Source organism: Vombatus ursinus, unplaced genomic scaffold, assembly GCF_900497805.2.
Source record: "Vombatus ursinus unplaced genomic scaffold, bare-nosed wombat genome assembly UNPS02014798.1, whole genome shotgun sequence".
Classification (NCBI taxonomy): Eukaryota; Metazoa; Chordata; class Mammalia; order Diprotodontia; family Vombatidae; genus Vombatus; species Vombatus ursinus.
Genome location: NW_020954576.1, coordinates 56,674,234 through 56,685,251, shown reverse-complemented (window position 1 = coordinate 56,685,251; position 11,018 = coordinate 56,674,234). Strand labels below are relative to the sequence as shown.

The 11,018-nt window shown below is 33.8% G+C and overlaps 1 pseudogene; it reads left to right on the top strand.

The window, feature by feature from the left end:
* The first annotated feature begins 7,309 nt into the window (after positions 1–7,309).
* Positions 7,310–11,018, top strand: part of LOC114049448 — an 18,607-nt pseudogene continuing 14,898 nt past the window's right edge.

Genomic DNA, 11,018 nt, shown 5'->3' with positions numbered 1-11,018 from the left:
TAGGGCTATATCCCAGAGCAATCATACAAATGGGAAAAGGACCTACATGTACAAAAATATTTATAGCAGTTCTTTTTGTGGTGGCAAAGAATTGGAAATTGAGAGGATGCCTATCAATTGGGGAATGGCTAAACAAGTTGTGGTATATGAATATAATGGAATATTATTGTACTATAAGAAATGATGAATGGGGGCAGCTAGGTGGTGCAGTGGATAGAGCACTGGCCCTGGAATCAGGAGGACCTGAGTTCAAATCCAGCCTCAGACACATAACACTTACTAGTTGTGTGACCTTGGGTAAATCACTTAACCCTATTGCTTAGCCAAAAAAAAAAAGAAGAAGAAAATACTTCAAGCAGCCAGAAAGAAACCATTAAGATACTGTGGAGTCATAGTCAGAATTATCCAAGATTTAGCAGCTGTCACATTGAAGGAGCAAAGAACTTGGAATATGATATTCTGGAAGATAAAGAGCTGGAATTGTAATGAAGAATAACCTAGCCAGCAAAACTGAGTATAATCCTTCAAAGGAAAACAATGGATATTTAATAAAATAGAGGACTTTCAAGCATTTCTGATGAAGGCCAGGGCTGAATAGAAATTTTTACTTTCAAATACAAGATTCAAGAGAAACATAAAAAGGTAAACATGAAAGTGAAATCATAAGGGGCTCAATAAGGTTAAATTGTTTGACTTTCTATATGGGAAAATAATGCATATAACTTCTAAGAACTTTATCATTATCAGGGTAGTTGAAGGATGCTACATAAAAAGATGTGGGAGTGAGTTGACAATGTTGGTATAATGTAAAAGAAATGGATAGATGAGAAAGATATATGCTCTAGGAGAAGGGGGAAGGAGGAAGTAGAATGGGGGAAATTATCTCACATAAAAGAGGCACATGAGGAAAGTCTTTTACAGTGGAGGGGAAAACTGTGAGGATCAGACAATGCTTCAACATCACTCACATCTAAATTAGTTCAACGAGGGAAAAATTTATGTACATACTCAACTGGTAATAGAAATCTATCTTACTCAATAGGAAAGCAGTTGGGGAAGAGATTTAGAAAAAGGGCATGGGTGATAAAAGTGAGAGTGGATAAAAAGAAACAGTAGTCAGAAGCAAAACAGACTTTAGAGATGGGACAGAATAAAAAGAGAGAGACAGATAAATAGGGAAAAAATAGGATAGAGGGAAATGCACAGTTCTGACTGTGAATGTGAATGGGATGAATTTACCCATAAAACAGAAGCAGATGGCACAATGGATTAGAAACCAGAATCCAACAATATGTTGTTTACAAGAAGTACACTTGAAACCAAGAGACACACACAAAGTTAAAATAAGGGGCCAAAGCAAATGTATTTTCAAGCAGACTTGAACTGATATAAAAAAGGCAGGGGTAGCAATCATGATCTCAGAAAAAGTAAAATTAAAAATAGACCTAATTAAAAGGTATAAGCAGAGAAACGGCATCTTACTAAAAGGCAAAGTATTATCACTGAAGTAATATCAATCCTAAACATATATGCACTAAATGGAATAGCATCCAAATTCTTAAAGGAAAAGTTAAATAAATTACAGAAGGAAATAGATAATGAAACTATACTGGTGGGGAAATCTCAACTTTTCTCTCTAAGTACTAGTAAATCTAACCAAAAAATAAATAAGAAAGAAGTTAAGGAGATGACTATAATCTTAGAAAAGTTAGATATGATAGGCCTCTAGAGAAAATTAAATGGGAATAAAAAAAGAGTATACCTTTTTCTCAGCTGTACATGGCACCTTCACAAAAACTGATCATGTATTAGGGCATAAAAACCTCACAACCAAATGTAGAAGAACAGAAATATTTAATGTACCCCCTTTCAGACCATAATACAATCAAATTACATTCATAAAAGGGCTATAGAAGCATAGATTAAAAATTAATTGGAAATTAAATAATCCAATCCTTAAAAAATGAGTTGGTCAAAGAATAAATCATAGAAACAATTGATAATTTCATTAAAGAGAATGACAACAATGAAACAACATTCAAAAATTTGTGGGATGCAGTCAAAGCAATACTTAGGAAAAATTTATGTCTCTAAATGCTCACATCAATAAAAGAGAGAAAGAGCAGATCAAGAACTGGGCATGCAACTAAAAAAAGAGAAGAAGAAAAAGAACAAATTAAAAACCTGCAATTAAACACTAAAATGGAAATCCTGGAAATCAAAAAAGAGATTAACAAAATTGAAAGTAAAAAATCATTGATCTAATAAATAAAACTAGAAGCTTTTTTATGAAAAAAAATAGATAAAGTACTGGTTAATCTGATTTTTTTTTAAAAAAAAGAAAACCAAATTACCAGTATCAAAAGTGAAAAGGGTTAATGCACCATCAATGAAGACAAAATTTGAGCAATTATTAGGAGTTATTTTGCCCAATTATTTGCAAATAAAATGGACAATCTAAATTAAATGGATGAATATTTACAAAATATAATTGCCTGGATTAACAGAAGAGGAAATAGAATGCTTAAATAACCCTACCTTAGAAAAAAATATTGGACAAGCCATCAATGACCTCCCTAACAAAAAATCACCAAGACCGGATGGACTGACAAGTGAATTCTACCAAACATTTAAGGAACAAATAATCCCAACAGTATATAAATTATTGAAAAAAATATGTAAAAGAGACCTACCAAATTTCTTTTATGACACAAATATGATTTTTATACCTAAACCAGAAAGAGCAAAAACAGAGAAAGAAAACTATGGGCTAATTTCCTTAATGAATATTTATGCAAAAAGTTTAAATAAAATACTAGCAAGATTACAACAATATATCACAAAGATGATAAATTATGACCAAGGGGGACTTATACCAAGAATTCTGGGCAGGTTCAATATTTGGGAGACTATCAGCATAACTGGCCATATCAATAACAAAAACAACAAAAATCATATGATTTTATCAATAGATGCAGGAAAAGCCTTTGACAAAATACGCTACCAATTGCTGTTAAAAACACCAGAAACCATAGGAATCAATGGAGCTTTCTTAAAATTATTAAGAAGTATCTACCTAAAAATAAAGGCAAGCATTATCTGTAATAGAGATAAACTTAAAACCTTCTCAAAATGATCAGGAGCAAAGCAAGAATGTCCATTATCACCACTATTATTCAATATTGTACTAGAAATGCTAGCTATAGCAATAAGATAAAAAAAAAAGAAATCAAAAGAATAAAAATAAGCAATGAGGAAACAAAACTATCACTCTTTTCAGATGATGTGATGACATATTTAGAGAATCCTAGAGAATCAACTGAAGATTAGTTGAAGTAATTAACAACTCCAACAAAGTTGTAGGACATAAAAAATATATGAACCCAAAGTTTTAGGACATAAAATAAGCCCACTAAATTATCAGTATTTTGATATACTTCTATCGTATATATTTCTACATACAACAAATCCCAACAGGAAGAGATAGGAAGAGAAATTCCATTTAAAATAACTACAGACAATATAAAATACTTGAGAGTCTACCTGCCAAGACAAAACCAGTGACTATATGAACACAATTACAAAACACCTTTCACACAAATAGAGATCTAAACAATTGGAGAAATATACAATTCTACCTAACTTACTCATTCAGTGCCATATAAATCAAAGTACCAAAGAATTTTTTATAGAGCTAGAAAAAATGATAACAAAATTCATCTGGAGGAACAAAAGGTCAAGAATATCAAAGGAATCAATTTTTGTTGTTGTGTTTGTCCTTCATTCTCAAAGAGAACCATGACATCAGGGAGATGATGACATGACTTGCAATTGACTTTGATTTGAAGGAGGGAGCCTCATTTTCTCCTCCAGAGTCATCTGGGTCCAGTGGCCAAATATTCCTCAGGACAACTAGAGATGGCCTAGGATGCAATGGGAGGCCCTGGCCCTTTTAAGCTATGATCTTTTCAGGTTCTCACTTTGAGTGAGGTAAAGCCAGCCTAGTAGTACCAGGTTTCAAACTATATTGCAAAGTGGTAATCATCAAAACAATCTGGTATTGATAAAGAAAAGATTTCCCTGGGAAGATTAGAATTGGTCTTGGGTCTAGATTTTGTACTAATTAGGGGCTAGAGCTGGGCCTTGCCACATCATGGCTCTGACTTTTTTGCTACTCATCAATTCTAAATCTGCCAATAACTCAGCATAGCTGAAGAAGTACTCTATTTTCAGGCAGACTTTAGAAAAACCTGGAAAGACTTGTATGGACTGATGCTGAGTGAAGTGAGCAGAACCAGGAGAACATTGTACACAGTAACAGTCACATTCTGTGATAACTAACACTGATAGACTTAACCCTTCTCAGCAATACAAGGATCTAACTAAGACAGCTCCAAAAGTCTCATGATGGAAAATGCTATCCACATCCAAAGAAAGAACTATGGAGTTTGAATGCAGATTAAAGCATACTATTTGCTCCTTTTTATCTTCTGTTTTGTTTTATTTTCTCTTTCTTGTGGTTCCTTCTATTGGTTTTAATTCTTCCTTGTAACATGACTAATGTGAAAATATGTTTAATAGGAAGGTATATGTAAAACCTATATCAGATTGCATGCCATCTTAGGGATGGAGGTGGAGAGGGAGGGGGAGAAAAATTTAAAACTCAAAAGCTTATGGAAGTAGTTGTTGATAAATCAAAGTAGATTAATAAATAAATATTTTTAAAAAGAACTACTTTATTTTTCTTCAGAAATCTTGGTCCAGGAGTTCTTCCACTGGGTGGATGAATAAAAGTGGTAGAGTGAGAGGTGTGGTAGAGCCCTGTTCTTCTGTCCCCTTCAGTATGAATAGATTAGAATGCACTCAAAATAAAATAAAAGTATTAATGAATGAAGCCAAAAAAAAAAGATGGAGGAGAAAAAAGAAAGACATCCAAAGGGCCTTAAAAGGGAATAACTTTGAAGATATGAAAAAGGAAAGAACAAGAAAATGAACAAACAGCAAGAAAAAAAATCTCCCACGTTAGACCTTAGTTGGTACTAGACCCAGACATATTAAAAGTTTCTGAAGACTATGATCAAAGGAATCATTGATAATGAACCAATATTGATACTAAATGCAAATGTAACAAAGGGTATAACCTCTACATTAATAAAGGAATACAAATCACTAATAATAAAAGAAAATTCTGGGGTTCTATCTTATGCCTGTAAATTCTTCAAAAGATGGGAATAGCTAGTGTTTAAGGGACTTCAAAAAATGATGAGGAATGTTAATACACTGTTGATGGAGCTATAAATTGGGCCAAAATCCAGAAAGCAATTATAAATTGGGCTAAGAAAGGGAATAAAATACCCATACACTTTGTCCCAGAGATCCTATTGCTAAGAATATAACTCAAGGTGATCAAAGGCAGAAGAAAAATATGGTGTCCCATATGCACCAAAATACTCATAACAGCATTTCTCTGGTAAAAGAAACTTAATAATAATTGTAAACAAAGTAGATGCTCATTCATGTGAGAATTTTTAAATAACTTGTGGAATGAGTGTATAATACATTATTATTGCTCCATAAGAAACAATTAATAAGAAAAAATACAGAGAACTACGGAGAAATTTATATGAACTGATTCAGAGTGAAACTAGCAGAAACAGGGAAACAATATGCACAATGATTGCCACAATGCCAATGGAACGAACAACCCCCACAAAAAAAGTAATTGAAAGCTGTGTAAATACAATAATCAAGCTTGTCCTAAATAAGAGGTGAGAAAATGCACCTCCTTTTCCTTTTTGAAGTCCATGAGCATGGAACATATAATATACTGCCAAGCTGGGTTGATGTGTTGACTAGTTTTAGTAAAAAAAATTTTCTTATCTGCTGTTGTTGTTACAAGGACTAACAATTGATAAATAGGGAGAGGTGAAATGAAGATGATATAGAAACAAAAGATCAATAAATTTTTTTAAATTTAAAAGTCCTGAAGATAAGCCATCAGAAGGAAAAAATAACAAATTTACTTCAGTAATGGCCCAAAAAGTGAAAGTGAACCTAACAAAAGAAATCATACACACTTTAGAGGAAATGAAGGAGGCCCTAGTGTCAATAAAGATCTGACATCTATAATGACAGATTTATCATTGGTAAAAATGAAATAATTAAACAGGTAGTCATTTTGGCCCCTACCTGAACACTGACATTCTGTCATAGTTTCATCTATCCATTTTATAACCTAAACTTCACTGCATTTAGAAAGATGACAAAAGATGGAAAACTCAGTGATAGCACATGGGGAATGGCATGGTGTTTGCAGGATAAAGAGGGGAAAGGGATTCAATGCAACCAAAGACACAATGTTCCCCTTGCTACTGTGTATGCTAGATTGATTATCATGTTGTACCACAGGAGCAAAATATGGTATATTTTACCTATATACCACCACCACCCCCTTTTGGAGCATAATGAATGGGGAATACAAGTTTGGCATATGAAATCATGAGAGAAAATCATTGTACTGGCATGGTTCAGAGTGTCAACCTATTACAAAGACTGATAACAAAGTCAAAAACATGGAGAAAGCTGTGGAAATTTTAAATAGAGAAATAGAAGTAATAGGAAATAAAATACTCTGGTTGAACCAATCAGCAGAGGGAGCAGAAAGTACAACAAAATAAGATTTAAAAAAATCTGTACTGGAAAAAAAGACTTGGAGACATTACAAGTATAGCACAGATGTGGCACCAACCCCAACTCTCTCCAAGGTTTTTCTCTCCCTGGGCTGGAGCTAGATCACTCACTCTACCTGTACTCACACTGGTAGATTGGGGTGGTGTCCCCAGAGGAGTGAGCCAGCCACAGGTGGCTAGCTATACCACTTCAATTCATTCTCTCAGGGTCCTATAGGTGATCTTAGTGTGAGGAAGTTCTACTCCTACTACTCACTATTGCAGTTCCTGAGCCCCCACCACTGTGCTTCACATTTATACAAGTCGCTAATAATACCATTAATTCTTAATCATGAAGTATTTATAAATAGAAGGCAAAGCAATAATAATTATAAGGTAACATTTATTCAATAGAAGGCAAAAGCAGAAATGATCAAAATGTAACATAACATAATAGTACACTCATAAGCATAGGTCACACTCCCCTACCAATGCAAACAATGACCATGGAGAGTAGGTGCACACTTAAAGATAATGAAGAGTGTAAGTAGGGAAACCCATGTTCATGGGGCAACTCATGACTCTGGAGTATGACCATCTCTAAATGTAGCTGGGATGGAGTGGAAGAGTAGGTCATTGGAATGGAGGAGATTGATGAGCAAGGAAGGAAGCAGAGGTACTCTGGTAAATATTTGATAACTGTCTCTTTGGGGGGATATGATCACAACACATTTATTAAATTATTAACTCCATAACTTTCTTAAGTCTATCAGCTTTCTCACTTTCTTAAGACAATCAACAAAACAATATATCAAGCCCTGATTTGTAGGGGTTTTTTTGATTTTTGAATTGAAAATGTTCACACTGAAAATTTAACAGTGCTTCTCTTAATGCAGTATAATATAACAAGAGTTAAGGGTATTTGAAAGAATATCATCAATTTGTATGTTGAAGTCTCCTAATATGAAGGTAAGGAGTATTCCACCTTCTCCACCATGACCAGTGAATCAAAGGGTATGAGTGAAAATACAACCATAGCTAGAAAAGGTGGTCAATGATACTGTGTCATTAGCAGGGAGCTATGTCTCAATGAGTGCTATAAGATGGAAGGAGTGGAAGGTTTAAGGTTGAAAGGTTTAAGATGAAACTAAGTTTTTTAATCAAAAAGACTGTAGAACAGATAAAAACTAAGTGCTGTTTTTTTAAACACTAAAAATATAATAAACCATTAATTAAATTGATTGTTTAAAAAATAAACAAAAAAAGAAAATTGAATGACTAAAGTAAAATACTTACAAAGTTAATTCATAACAGAAAGGAAATAAAACAATTATCCAAAATGTTATACAAAACTGAAAATTAAAAGGTAATTGATGAGCATCTACAAAAATAGAAAATATGTAAACAAGAAGAAGAAATCAAACTATAAATGAACTGCTAACATCAGATTTTAAGGGAAAAAATTAACTGAATCACAAAAATCTAAATAGAAAAGCATTAATAGTGGGGGGTTCCAATACCTCATTTTCTGAACATGACAAGTTAAACAAAAACCAATAAGGAAGAAGTTATAGACAAAATACTAAAATTTTCGATTTGCTAGATTTTTGGAGTGAAATAGACTTGACATTTTAATCAAATGTGCTCAGTACACTTACAAAAATTTACCACATCATAGGACATAAAGAAATTATCAAAAATGTAGCAAAGATTCTCAGCAATACAATGATCCAAGACAATTCTAAAGGACTTATGATGAAAAATGCTATTCATCTCCAGAGAAAGAACTGATGGAATCTGAAAGTAGATTGAAGCATACTTTTTCTTTACTTTGTTTTTATTTGTGTTTTTAAACCTGTGTTTTCTTTTCACAACATGACTAGCATGGAAATACGTTTTGTGTGACTGCACATGTATAACCTGTATCAAATTGCTTGCCTTCTCAATGGGAGGAGAGAGGGAGGGAGAGAATTTGGAACTCGAAATTTAAAAAAAAAATTTTTTAATGTGTTTAGATGTAATTGGGGGGAAATGAAATAATAATTTTTTTAAATGTAGCAAAGGACAGAGCTAGTGTCTGAAGTGAGATTTGGACCTAGGTCTTCCCGACTCTTAGCCCACCACAGTATTTATTTACTATGTAACACTGCCTCTGAATTGAAGATACTTCTTAGAAGTTTTTTCAACAAGGCATTTTCTTCTTTTGTTTATGGTAATCTTTCAGAAACGTTCTCTTCACAGATGTTGTCATCACCGACCTAAATCTTGGCAAATCTTCAGATTGACATGCATGTTTTCAAGTGAAGACCACTGAACTCTGCCAGTACTATGTGAGATATAATAGTAGAACTACTGGTGCAAAATCAATTAATGTATCTGTGATGCAGTTTATTGACTGATTGATTGATGGATCCTAACAAGAAAAGCAAATAGAAGTTTATGGTGCAATCAGTGTTTGCTCTGACCAACACCTCAATGATGGAAGCAGCGGAGGAGGCAAAACCAGGAGATCTTACGATTTTGTTAAATAAGTGTTTAAATTGCCAGCAGCGAGTGATAAACCATATGATGCACAAATAAGTAAAATTATAGCCACAATGGCATTGATGTTGGAATCATCCGTTACATCTAAATCTGTACATTCTTTTTGGCATAGTATCCAGGCTAAGAAAGTCACAGAAGAATAGAAGAGGCTACAAGTAGCAGTTAAGAGATTACTGAAGGAATTGTACACCCTCTTGGGGAGGGTGGAGGAGATGGAGAAGGAGAAAATTTAAAACTCAAAATCTCATGGAAGTAAACGTTGAAAACTAAAAATTAATAAATAAATTGTTTTTAAAAAATAAAAATAATTTTAAAAAAAAGATTACTGAAGGAAAACAATATAAGGAAGACGGGCTGCAGATGAGGAAGACATCGTAAAGCAGCAGGCTAGTTGCAGCGTTAGCCACCATCATAAAGAAGGAAGAGCTTGATAGCTGACTATACTGGTTGTCCGGTTTTTTATTGATCATGAAATTATAGTATCAAACATTCTATGCAAAGGCTGGTTAATTGGATTGATGGATCTGCCACATCACGGGATTTAAATTTATTCTTGACAATGTTTAAAGTGAAGTTAACATATGATACCTCACAGGCATTGCCTCCATTCCTGCACAAGTAATCTCCAAGGTTTAAAACGTGAACCATCAGGGTGGCAGGGGGGAATTTTAAAAATATCTTTACTAAAGTTAAAGGAAAACACTGGGTCATACTCCAATGACACATCACAAATGTCATTTTAAACATTTTTAAACCTTGGTACATATTGTGGGCAGCTAGGTGACATAGTGGATAGAATGCTAGGCCTGGAGACAGGAAGACCTGCGTTCAAATCCAGCCTCAGACACTTATTAGCTGCGTGACCCTGGGTAAGTCACTAAACCATAATTGCCTCAGGTTTCTTATGTATAAAATGAGCTAGAGAAGAAAATGGCAAACCACTTCGGTTTCTTTGCCAAGGAAACCCCAAATGGGTTTTCTCACAAACAGTCAGACATGACTGAAGGATTACCTCTTTTAAAATGAGAAACTATTCCTCAACTGTTGGAGCTGCCCCCTTAGATAATAGGAGTCAGAGAAAAGCAGAAAGGGGCAATGACCTATGTCAAATATATAAATCCACATGCTTATTGACTTAAGAGTTTATCTCCATGTTTTCAATGCTGAACAAGTTCAATTTTTTTGAACTTAAGTGAATAGAGTCATTAAAAGTGCTAATCACCAAATTGTTGTCCAAAATGGTTGTATCATTTCGCAACTCCACCAACAATGTATTAGTGTTCCAATTTTCCCACATCGTCTCCAACATTTATCATTTTCCTGTTTTGTCATGTTAGCCAATCTGATAGGTGTGATGTGGTACCTCAAAGTCATTTTGATTTGCATTTCTCTAATCAAGAGTGATTTAGAACCTTTTTTCATGTGATTATAGATAGCTTTAGTTTCTTCCTCTGAGAACTGCCTCTTCATATCCTTTGACCATTTGTCAATTACTTGTATTCTTATAAATTTGTTCTCTATATATTTTAGAAATGAGGCCTTTGTCAGAGACATTGTTGTAAAAATTCTTTCCCAGTTTTCTGCTTCTCTGCTAATCTTGGATGCATTGGCTTTATTTGTGCAAAAACATTTCAATTTAATGTAATCAAAGCCATCCTTTTTGTATTTCATAATCATCTCTATCTCTTATTTGGTCATAAATTCTTCCCTTCTCCGTAGATCTGAAAAGTAAACTATTCCTTGAGCTTCTAGTTTGCTTATAGTATCAGTCTTTATATCTAAATCCTGTATCCATTTTGACTTTAT